Source organism: Phasianus colchicus, chromosome 2, assembly GCF_987193195.1.
Source record: "Phasianus colchicus chromosome 2, bPhaCol1.hap1.1, whole genome shotgun sequence".
NCBI classification, from domain to species: Eukaryota; Metazoa; Chordata; class Aves; order Galliformes; family Phasianidae; genus Phasianus; species Phasianus colchicus.
Genome location: NC_143437.1, coordinates 9,963,674 through 9,975,778, shown reverse-complemented (window position 1 = coordinate 9,975,778; position 12,105 = coordinate 9,963,674). Strand labels below are relative to the sequence as shown.

Genomic DNA, 12,105 nt, shown 5'->3' with positions numbered 1-12,105 from the left:
CCAACCTATCCTGGAGGAAAAAAAAGGCAAAAGGAGGATTGAAAGCTTACATGCAACCTGATACATAATGAATAATAAAGGAATATGGCAAAATCAGGATTGTTTGTGGGCCACAGGTGATGGAGTCAAGTAGAAATGAGTTTAAGCGTATTTTTAAGAGAAGGGTAGAAAAAAATGGTTGCATTGCAGTAGAGTAGCAGATGTCTGTGCTGCAATGCTCAGAGTACGCAGGGCACCTTAGCGCTCTGGTATGGTCACCTACAAACTGGGAACGTGATCCAGCCATCGGCCAGAGTGGCTGTGCTTTGTCTGAGTGAGCTGCAAATCCAGCCCCAGAGACTCAGTGCTGCGACACGGTTTGTAACAGAGCACCAGAACAAAGTCCCTTCAATCCTCAGTTTTCTTATTGAAAAGAGCACATGACTCTGCAGTGGTCCTGCAGAGCGGCTGTGTTTGTATCGTGTACTGAATGTGCACTACAGTCTGCAAACTGGCTGTCACCATGGAGACACACAACAACCCATATCACTTCTTGCGTGTCTCTGCAGGAGAGATATCCAGTTCCATGCCTTCTCATCGCTTTGGAGAAGTTGCCTGAGCCCATTTTACTGGTGGTCATCGTCCTGGTGGCGTAATGCTGTTGTTGCATTTGAAATGCTTTTAGATAAGCCTGTGCTAGAAGTACTTCAAGCAGTTTTCATGAATCGTGATTCTGTTGACGATTTCTGGATCTCCCCCATGAACATCCAGCTTATTTTCTGTAGAAATAATTTTCTGTAGAGAGAGAATTGTTTTTTCTAAACACAGGTCTCAAAACTGCATGCAGGCACAATGTGCTCCAAAGGTGTTACTAACATTGCTCCTTACTAAGCCAACACAATTTAGATAGATATCACAGGCTTTGCTGGACTTGAGCTGCCCAGAGCTGCTGGAATCAAGGGCACAGCTCAGAACAGTCAGCAAAGGATGCATAGCAGTGATAATTTCAGTTTGTACAAGTGCTCCTGATCCTCTCCTAAAGTTGCATTCACCGCCTTAGCAGTCCTTGGAGAGTGGAGTTAGGAAGGCTGTGAACAAGCTGGGGTGAACAGGAGATTTGGCACTGATGGGACGTACCAGCAAGGTGGTCTGTAGACACAAGAACAGCTAGAGGGCAAACATGGTGAGTTCAGAAGATGCACAGCGAGTTATGGAGCTGTGAGACCTGCTGCAGCAGGCCATGTAAGACTAGGGAGTAATGAAGGATGTCACAAATCATCTGAGCATGAAATCACCTACATCCTAGGACGAGGAAGGCCTGGTAGGTGTTGGGTCAGCATTCTGCACTTTGAGGGTTTTTTATTTTCAAGGACAACTGATCTAGTGGCTTAAAATTGCTACCCTAGAATGTTGTAAGGGTTAAAACAAATTGTGTGTCTGCTTACACCATATTTTCATTTCTGCTATGGACATTGTTAGAGTGGCAGAGGATTTCTCCATATCTTGGAGGTCAAACGTTGATTTGGACACAGTGCATACACTGACATGGGCATTACTTGTCATGTCTCTGCAGTTTTGCATTGCCAAACACTTAGTAAGTTTGCAATGGATCTTTAGCTTGAAAGATCACAGCTGCTGCAACTTGAAATTGATTTTCTTCTGCAGAGAGATGCTTGAAGCAAAAACCAATTTGGTTTGTATAAAGTACATTAGATATAAGAAGATATCCTTCAGAGTACATAGGATCACCTTTGAAGCCATTTTCACCCTACCATGAATAACAAGTTGCACAATAACAAGAATTTCTTACAGCCAATCTAATCTCTACTCAACTGTGAGTTGGCTTTGAAATCAGATAAGCCTATCTGTTCTGATTCAGGACAGGTGTATCTTATTTCCCAAAGACATTACAGAGCCTCATGAGGCCTGGTAGTGTAACCCAGAGCATTCTGTTAAGGTAAGTGAAGCAGCTCTGTCTCCTTAGAGGGGCTTGCTTTATGAGTTAGATGCTAGCCTGCTCCTGGTGCTTTCAGGAGGAAGTAGGGAATTTTGGTCCAGGAGATTCCACCTGATGGTAAGTGTTGTCTCTGGAGAACTGCAGGTGTACCCTGCTTTTTTCTCTGGCTAGGCTTAGTATCTCGTATGTCTTCTCCCCTCCTCCTGTTTTGATAATTATTGGCTGTGAAAGCTAATAATTCTGTCCTTAGAGCCTATTCTTTTTGTATAGATTCTTCCACCCTTTGAGCCTTCTGTTTTGAAACAGTATTCCTGCCACCTTGGTTTAGGTTTTCTTGCGGTTAACCCACTGAGAGCAGTGAAACTGAATGTATGTTTTAGAGGGAAAAGCAGCAAGGAAGAAAACACACAGTAGCTGCCCCCAGGCTTCTTTGCCTTTTGTAATAGCAGCTGCTGGTGCAGTAGTGTCCTGGTGTCCAGTAACATCTAATTTTTAGGTATTCAAGAGGTAGCAGGCCTTAGGATGGTCCTTTGGTGCTGGAGATAGGAGTGCATTTGCAGTAAAATCCCCGTGTAGTATCACTCCCTTTGTTCCCTCAGCACAGTGCTGCCAACCTCAGCTGTGTTGAGACTAGATGTTTTGTGGGTACTGTGTGACCACTGGACTGTGGTAACTGGACTGAGGAAGGAAAGGTAATGTGACCTTAACCTGACTGCAGCTTTCTGTAACAATAGCAGCGGCTGTGGGTGAATGGATGGATGTAGGTGAAGATCACTGCTTGCTAAGTGATCTGGCTGGCCCTGAGTTATTTTGATGTGAGGCAATGGTAAGTTAAAAGCTCTGTTTTCTAAATCTTGTGTTCCACGTGTTCAAACGTGGCACTGCTCCGTCACGGCTGTGCTGGGGCCTGGGAAGACGTGCAGGGTGCCTGCAAGGTTTTCAGAGTCTTCCTGGGCTTCTGCTAAAAACTTTTGGAGGACTCCAGGATTCCTGGAGGTAAGCTGTGCACGCGCCGTGTTTGTCATACCTTCCTCATGTGATGAGACTGCGTCAGGGGAAACCCATGTCAGCCTCAGCAGAGCTGGTGGGAGCCCATTTCCTCTCAGTGATACTCTGATGGAGTGAGAAGTTGGATCTGTTGAGGCAGTAATTCCATGGAGGCTGCTCTTTCCGGGGCGCTTGGCTTTCAGGAGCATCCTGAAATCTATTTGTATTATAAACTAATTTAAAACTACTCAAACAAGCCCTTATGAGTGCACAAGACCAATGAGTATTCATGGATGTAATGATAACGATGAATTTATGAGCCACTTCATAAACCAAATCCTCGGGAGCTACTGAGATCATAATTAGATTTGAGGATAACGTGATCCTTCATCACCCCCTCCCCAGCCTTCTTTCTGATAGAAAATCAAAAGCAAAAATTATATTACTCAGCTTGTTCTGGTGGATTCAGTGTGGCCACAGGCACTTCATTCAGTAACACAAAGGGATTACAGCTTGGTACCACGCAGCCTGGGTGAAGTGCACGCGTGGAAGTTTGTGTGTGTTTCTTTTGTATGTGGCCCACCAAGCCTTAAGAGCAATTAATAATGAAATCAATTAATAACAAGATCTGTAATGTGAAGAGAAGACTCTCTGGTCTCTCTCTGAGAGGAAATGAGCAAACCAGCAGGGGACATGTTGGTTGTGTCTGATTCATGTTGTCTGTACAATCCCAGCTAAAGTTCTAGCAGCCCAGGAAGATGAATTACTCACTTCAACAAACAAACGGATCAGCATGGGGTTTATTAGGAGCAGGCTATCATTTAACAATGTCAGGAGTGTATTTATTATTAAACAGAATCTAAATGGAAAACCATTACTCCTCTTTAGACACCAAACAAGGTATGTCCATTACATCAGATGGCCGTAATATTGCATGCTTGCATGAATGCAAATGCTGGGTCCATTTTGCTGGACCGCAGGACTCGTTAAACCAAAAACACTGAAGTGACAGAGGATGAAGCTGTATACTGCATAGTCATTTTGAATCATAAAGCTCCCCAGTGGTTCCACCTTAGTGACCTGATAAGAAACTAGAGACGGGATTCTGGGTACAGAACAGAGAGATTGGTTAAAAGAGATTGCCCATAGGCCAGGGTATGAAAAACGTTCAAGAAAACTGTGCTAGAAACACAGACTGTCTTCTAAAGTGTATTTTTAGTCTAGAGATTGCTCATTTCTTCCTTTTTTCCTTGAAACTGCAGTCCATGTCTATAAGAAGACCAATCAGTAAATCATATGTTAATACACGGCAAGCAACATGGTTTCATTTATCACTACATTAAGTTACCCTACAGGAAGCATAAATAATGTAGATCTAGAAGATTAGTACTCAGCATAGCAGTATTTCAAGCTGGATTTATGGGGAAGGCTTGGGGGCTGGCCATGTCTTTAGTGCAGTTTTGCAAAATCAAAGTATTTTTGTAGGTCCGTTGAACACACAACCCTATCAGCCTGTAGCACACCCATACAACCCTATGAGTTGGTTTTGCAGTTCTGCTACTGCTGTGCAGTGAAAATGGCAATCATGGTAACAGTCTTTTGTTCCGGGTATGGGGAAGAGTTCCTAGGCATAGCTGTCTGATTGATGTAGCTGTCTGCGTTCGTGGGCTGACAAAATTGACTTTGAGCATCACACAAAAAAATCAACAGATTTTCTCAGCGTATTTTTAGCGCGTACTTATAACTGCCCTGATGAAAGAAAGCTTGAAATATGACAAGACAGATTTTTGACATTTAGAACCCAAGCTACAGAATAAGCTGAGAGCTGAGGCAGCCATGGAGCAGGTATGACAGACTACGTTTACTTATCTGCCCCTCACCCCTTTTTAAAAATTATTTTTAAAATCTGGAAATACCATATTTCAGAAGTTTCTTCAATATTATACAGATTTCTTAACTATCTGTAATATCAATTTCAATTCGTTTCTTTAATCTCTCAAGTTAGGCATTTGTTCATACACTAAGCTGGCAATGCAAGATGTAGGTTAAGCGAAGTTAACGCATGTCTTAAATCTTACTCTTCACCAGAAGTTGCTCTTTACCAAAAGTAAAACGAACGAGTTGATTTTTCTGTTCTTGTTTCTTGTTGCGTATCTGGAACGGGGAAACATCGAATGTCCACTTTACTCTGCTGAAAGCTGATGCCAGTCCTTGCAACAGGTTCTGTGAGGCATAAGATCTGCTGCTGATGTGGGTCACAGATCTGAAAGGTTTTCCTATAGCATGACTTCTTTCGGTTTTCTTCATTTGTTGTGCTCAATTTCTTCTGTTATAGTCCTTTTCTGTTTCCTTGCCGTTCCCATTAGGTCATCCCATCACTCAACAGCCTGTCAGTGTTCCCTGGATTCCCTGTAGCCATTATTCACCATCACATCATAACAGCAGATTTGATATCATCTCAACAGGAATTAAAAATACCTTTGCTTTTAGCCATGCATGATTTTTACATTAATTATATCATAACTGTTTAATTGCTGCAATTAACAACGTTGCTTTCACTGAGCCATCACTGTCATCGTATGGCATTACAGCAAACTCTCACTTCTGCAGCCAGACTATCACCTGTAGGGGCAGTCTATATTGCTTTTCTTATGAGATGTCTGTATAGGAAATAAAATACGCTGTCTCCAAATGGCAGGTCCCACTGTCTATTCCAGTGTAAGAATAAGCAGGAAGATTAGAGGATAACAGATAACTGTATTCAACTACCAAGAGAAAGAGAGAACCTGAACTTACCTCTTTGAGGGCAAGGGAAATGTTTAAAACAAACAAACCAAAAACTTCTTCAAAATATTCCTTGTTCATGTCCTCTTCGTGCAGTTGGGATTCCTACACAAAGTACAGGGAAGCCAGAATTGGGTCTCCAAAACTGAAATTGAAAGAGCTTCATAGACTGAATTCAGATGTCACCATGTCCACTCATGAAATGTCAGTAATTCTCACCTGGAAGTGGTGAAACTCATCAGTGCTGCATCTATATGGGAAGCTGAACATGCTGGTCTCATTATGGGTGCTGGCCTCAGCTTTGTAAGAACTTGGGAAGATCCTACTGTGATGAACCAAATGGAAGCATCTCATTCATTCAGGCACAAGATCCTTTAGTTTTACTTTACAGCAAGCCTGAGCAAAGCCCCAACTCTTATGTCTGCAGACTACATCTTCACTGTTTCTAACTTTCTGAGCTACAGTTTTCAGTGTTATCTCTTGTCAGTCTTCTGCATTAAACTAAAATCCATCTTAGCATACGTCAGAAGGATGCAAGTGCAACAGGTTATTGAAAGCTACCTGGACTGGAGTACACTCATGTTATTAGCCAGATACCAAAGTCCATGCTTTCATCCTGCTGAAGAAAGGGGCTTGTTTCTTTGAAATAATTGCTACTCTGGCTAGCTGTCAGGGATTAAACAAATTAAAACTACTCTCTGACACTTGGAAGCAAGCTTGGATCTTTAAGAGGGAGTCATGCTTTGTATTGTGATGCTTGGGCTCAGGAGGCTTCTGAATGAACCTTCTCTTCTACTCGGCATTAAGCTGTCTTTTAACAGCACCATTAGCTATTGTTACTGCATGATGTCTATCAAGCAATAAACCATGGTGTATATTTAGCAGCAGGAGGTCATTATCTAGTAGCAGTGTTCTTTGTGCCTTCAGACGTTCAGCCTTAAATAAGGGTCAGCCATCCTGGCAACTGCCTAAAATAACTTTACCCTAAATACAACTGCTGATTTTGAGTATGAGTGGAAGAAATGAGACTTCAGAAATGGCTTTTAATTCTCAGTCATTTTGTTTTTCTTTTTGTGTGTGTGTAATCAAAAGTGCTCTGTGTGTAATCAAAAGTGCTCTGTGTGTGCTTTGGAGATTTTTAGTATTATTATTTTTTTTTTGCAATAGCAATTGCTCTGCTGGGAGTTCTTATTATTGTTACATTCATTTGAGGTTGCTTACACAGACAAAAATCACTCAAGCGAAATCACTGCTGATCACCGTGCAAGTGGGAAAGATATTAAGGTGACAGTTATATGGGCTTAGTTGCATTGATATAAACCATCTCCATTGGTTGGAAAAGCTGCCTTGGGACGCACTCAATCGTTTTGTGTTTGCTTTCAAGTGCTTAGGAAGAAAGGCAGCAATTACAGAACGCGGCATAGGGTCACTTGAAGTCATCCAATGATGAACATTTATGCCACGTCTTGCCAGCTTTGGAGAAGGCGCTGTTCTGTGTCAGTGGTTACCCGCTGTATAGGTAATTGCAAAACAAACTCTATAGTCCAGTTGATGTCTTTCTAATTACATTTCACCTTCATTAGGCTACTGAAGTGATAAATGCTGGAGAAGACATTGGACTCCAGTGAAAACGCTCTGTCTGTGGCATTCACTGACTGCAGTGTGAGTTATTTCCTTGGGAGACCAGCAGAACTCAGTGCAGCAAAGCCGTGAACAAAAAAGGAGCAACAACGACGAGAAGTCAGCAAAGTAGAGCTCAACTAACCAGAGGGCATCTGACAGTAAAGCCTATACCTGGCATTGAACTGCTCTGCTGGCTGGGGCTGATGTGCCAGCAGCGAGTGGCAGGTTCTTTTCATTTGAATTGGACCGGTGCAGGGAAGAAAGCAAGTTCATTTTGGATGTGTTTGGGAGGCAGAGCTGCCTTGTTTATGGGTCAGTTCTGAGCTGGGGGCTCACCGAAGTGTCAAGGGGTGCCAAGAGGGGTGTTGTGGTGGGCCCATAACTGCTCCTCTCTGCTGCTCCTGCCTCCTACTCTTTCCTCCCTGCTCCATTGTGGTTCCCTCTCCAGGGGATGCAGGGAAATCTCTTGCACCTGCAGCCTTCTCCCCTCCTCACTGTTTGCAGATCTGTTCCACACACTTTCCTCACCCCTCTGTGTCTTCGTGCTATTTTGCCTTTTCTCAAGTATGTTTCTGTAGGGCAACTGCTATGGCTGCTAAGAGCATGTCCTGCATTGTACCCAGGCTTGCACAGCTGCTCAGGGCTGATGTCTTGAGAGACAAATAGCCGGGGTTTCTCATGAGCGCAAATCATTCTCCAGAGGACAGCCAAAGTCATGTTGCATCATTTCTGATCTTCCTACAGACAGATTGAGTGCTTCTCCGCTGTATTTGCTGTCTGAAATTATTTGCTGAATACAGCCATTACTCGTTTCTGATTTATGAATTTTTCAGTCCATGAGCAGCTCCGAGGAAGGTATTTGAGATTCAAAATCTTACTTGTGCTGATGCATTGATTAGCTGGTCTGAATGCATTAAACCACTCAATATGCTTCCATTTTCTGACTGAAACAAGTTTGACCTGTAAATGTTTTGTGCTACTGAAAATAAGAAGTCATTAAAATCCTTGGTAGTTGGCCTGTGCCTTAAGAATACAGTCCAGAGTTAGGAATAAACATCTGTGAGCTGCTTATTGTTAAACTGTAACAACAGACTTTCCTTCAGCTTCTTATCACACAGGTAGCTTTTTAATTTGCTCACTGCCCATCTATATCAGAATATCTTGTAGAATTGTCACACACCAAGACATTGGCATCTGTTATTTCTTTGCTTTTCCCAGAAAACGAATTGGATGGAGTGGGATGATTTGTTTTGAGATTGATGCCTTTTTTAATAAGTACCATTACTACTGAAGTTTTCTGCATCTGGTTAGCAGGCTAACAGACCAGACACAGCACTGGGTAGAACATAGTCTATTTGCTGCTTGGAGGTGTTTGTCAGGTGTTTTGCTGAATTAAGATTAAACAGATCTGTGTGTGAGTCAAATCCACTCTCGGGCTCAAGCCTGGCATTTGATTTCAGTGCTAATGAGATTTTCTGGGTACTGCAGTAGATCCTTCTAGGGAACAGAGCTTAGTCTTTGGTACCTACAGTAAAGGTTCACAGCAAAACCTGTTGACTTCTCTGTGCTTTCGTGACAACCAGACATGATAATATGGGTGCTGTAGAGGAGGAACACAACACCTGGTAATAGTAAGCAGGCAGACTCAATGGACCCAGTCTTAGCAATATTTGCTCTTTGAGCACTTTTGATACAGCTGGCTGAATATGAGCCAGCAGTGTGCTCAGGTGGCCAGGAAAGCATCATGGCTTGTATCGGGAACGGTGCAGTCAGCAGGAGCAGGGAGGTGGTTGTCCCTCTGTACTCGGCACTGGTGAGACCACACCTTGAGTAGCGTGTTCATCTTGGGGCCCCTCACTGGAAGGAAGATATTGAGTTGCTTGAGTATATGGAGACAAGAGCAGTGAGGCTGGTTAAGGGACTGGAAAAGATGACTTGTGAAGATAGGCTGAGGGATCTGGGCTGTTTAGTCAAGAGAAGAGGCTGAGGAAAGACTTCACTGCTCTCTACAACTGCCTGAAAGGAGGTTGTAGTGAGGTGGGTGTAGGCCTCTTTTCTCAAGTAATAAGAGATTAGATGTGAGGAAATGGTCTCACTGTGCCAGAAGAGGCTTAGATTAGATATTAGGAAAAACTTATTCACAGAGAGGTGGTCAAGCATTGCAGTGGGCTGCCTAGGGAAGTAGTGGAGTCCTGATGCCTGAAGGCATGGAAGAGATGCGTGGATATGGTGCTACAGGACATGGTTTAGTGCTGGGACTTGGTAGGTCAGGTTGATGGTTGGACATTGGACTTAGTGATCATGAAGGTCTCTTCCAGCCTCAAGGATATTATGATTCTGTGGCTTTGCACAGATACAAGAGGGAAGGCAGGCATTAGGGAGGTGTCAGAAGGACAAAGGGGAGTGGTGAAAGTGGAAAAAGCAATGCCAGGCTGGCAGGGAGACATCTTGTGCTAGACTGGTTGATATGGACTTACTGGTATGATCAATAGAATACACTTAGTTGGAAGGGAACGTAAGGATCACTAAGTGCAACCCCTGCCTTCCCCAGAAGTCCCTTCCAACCTCCATGGCTCTGAGACTGTGAGGGGTGCTGCGTTGGAGCCCAGTAGTAGTTAAGCCAACAAAGCCCTTCTCAGTAGGTTTTTATCTGTACAGCTGAAGAAAGCAAACTTTCAGGCATTTAGGGCTTTCTTGGGGTCTGAAACAGAAGTTGTCCTATCCAAAAAGGTTAGTGAAAAAACATTATTTACCAGATGATCGTTTGCAGGTGCCTGTACCCTGGCAGCCTGGATCAAAATGCCTTTTTGAGCTGGGGATGGGGAGAAAGGTATGTGGTGTGGGCTCAAACTGTGCCTTGTTACTTTGCATTAGGAACAGACTTAGGCCCCTGATGTCTCCTGTTGTATTCAGTAGCAGGGATGAAGGTTTGGTGCTTGCACGAGGTGTGGCCCCAGGCACACTAGGTTGCTGCTTGCCCCAGAGATGTGCTTCAAGGTCCATTGGAGTTGTTGAATTAGCCACGTCTGTGGCCTTTGGATTAGATCCTGAGGAGCAGAGGCAGTTGCACATGGTTTTACTTGGAAATCCAGGCCCTGCACTCCTCCCTGATTAGAGAAGCAAAACTTTCAGATATTTGAGGCAGACTCTTGATACATAGATTGGAATTCATTTTCCAGCAAAATGGTTTCCAATTTCACTTTAAATAGTCTCTCTGTGAATGCTTCCTCTGGCAAAATTCTCTCTTTGTTGCTTTGTGGAGTACAAATGCACAACGGGCATAAAGCACACAACTCAAACTCCCGGCAAAGCGGAGGTGTCAACTGGTGGGGAGCAGCTGTTGCTCTCTGCTTTTCACTTATTGCTCACTGATGAATGCCATTACAGGGTCTAACTCACCTCCAAACCGCCACCAGTGGCAAAAAGGGCGAAGGGTGCATGCTTGAAAGGAGGGGAAGTAGAAATAAATGAGTAAATACGACGGTGTACCTGCACTGTAGCTCTAAGGCATGCTTTGCAGGCCTGATAACACTACAAGTACAATAAAGTACAAAGAAATCTGCATAAAGCATTTTTTATGATAATGACTTGGCTTTTCTCCTCAGAGCTGCAAACATTAATGAAATTCCCAGAGATTTATTAAGCCAGCCCAGTTTATTAAAAAAAGCAAAGCAAAAAAAAAAAACAACCAAAAACCAACAAAACAAAAACAATTAAAGATTAACAGTTCTGCAATTTCCCTGTGTTTCTTACATACCTGATTGTTAAAACACAGTAAATGTTCTTAATCATTCATCACTCTGACACGGAGTAATTGTTTGTTATTACTGTTTGGATTACAGAGTACCTAGAAGCTCTAGTCAGGGATCAAAGTCTTATTGTATGAGGCACAGTACACACATAATAAATAGCAGCCTGCAGCCCCAAATAAACTGCAGGATGGGCTTGCTGTACTATATCACTTTCAATATGTTTCTCCTAGCAAAGTCTCTTCTTTCTCTGTGGCAGTCTGGTTAGTCAGTATGAAACCCATCTTCTTGACTTGTGTGATGCTGCAATGCTCTCTGTTGTATGGTTAATAGGAATATCCCCAGTGCTTTGGCAGAAATATGGAAAGGGAGGAGAGAAGGGGAAAGTAATTCTTTGTTCTAGGAATTCAATCCATCACAGCCTGCAGTATTTTCTCCCCACTACCTTTCTCTGTCACTCACTAGGATATATTGGGTCGAGTACATTATAGTTTGATTGTCCAGTTAATGACAACAGAGGCCTGCAACAAGCACAGCAACTGGAATACAGGCTGTGGGAGAGAAATAGCTTAGTCTCCCTTTCAGTACATCACATGCATGCCTATACAGAGTTTTCTCTTGGATGCATTAAATGAGGAGATCGATTCAATATTGCCTTATGGTCTCATCCCACGTTAAGGAATAAAACCTGACAACACAGACAGATCTCAGCACCAGTTGGTATCTAAATGCAGTATCTCAGCTTTCTTGCTCCAGGGAAGAAACTTTTTGATTCAAAATCTTTTTGGTCCACTGTGGCAGGTTTGTCCTTGATTTGCTCCTGGGAGGTGCTATGATGGAGCTGCCTCTTCTTTTCCACTAGAGAGTCAGAACTGCTTTGTTGATTTCTGCTCCATATTCATTCCCTTTCTGCATCTCTGCGTGGCTTACCAGCATTAGAGTAGCTGGCAGCAAAGAGACAAGTGGGAGAAATAAGGCCTTCTCCTCAGGCTGGAGTGTGAGGAATAGGATGGCTCCTCACCCAGC

At 43.3% G+C, this 12,105-nt stretch overlaps 1 protein-coding gene across 1 annotated transcript in view; it reads left to right on the top strand.

The window, feature by feature from the left end:
* The first annotated feature begins 1,954 nt into the window (after window positions 1-1,954).
* The window catches only part of CAPN13 (calpain 13), a 51,250-nt gene continuing 41,099 nt past the window's right edge, over window positions 1,955-12,105 (top strand). Inside the window, exon 1 of the mRNA XM_090134741.1 lies at window positions 1,955-2,053. The gene's annotated coding sequence lies outside the window, so the exon portion shown is untranslated. The remainder of the gene's footprint in view (window positions 2,054-12,105) is intronic.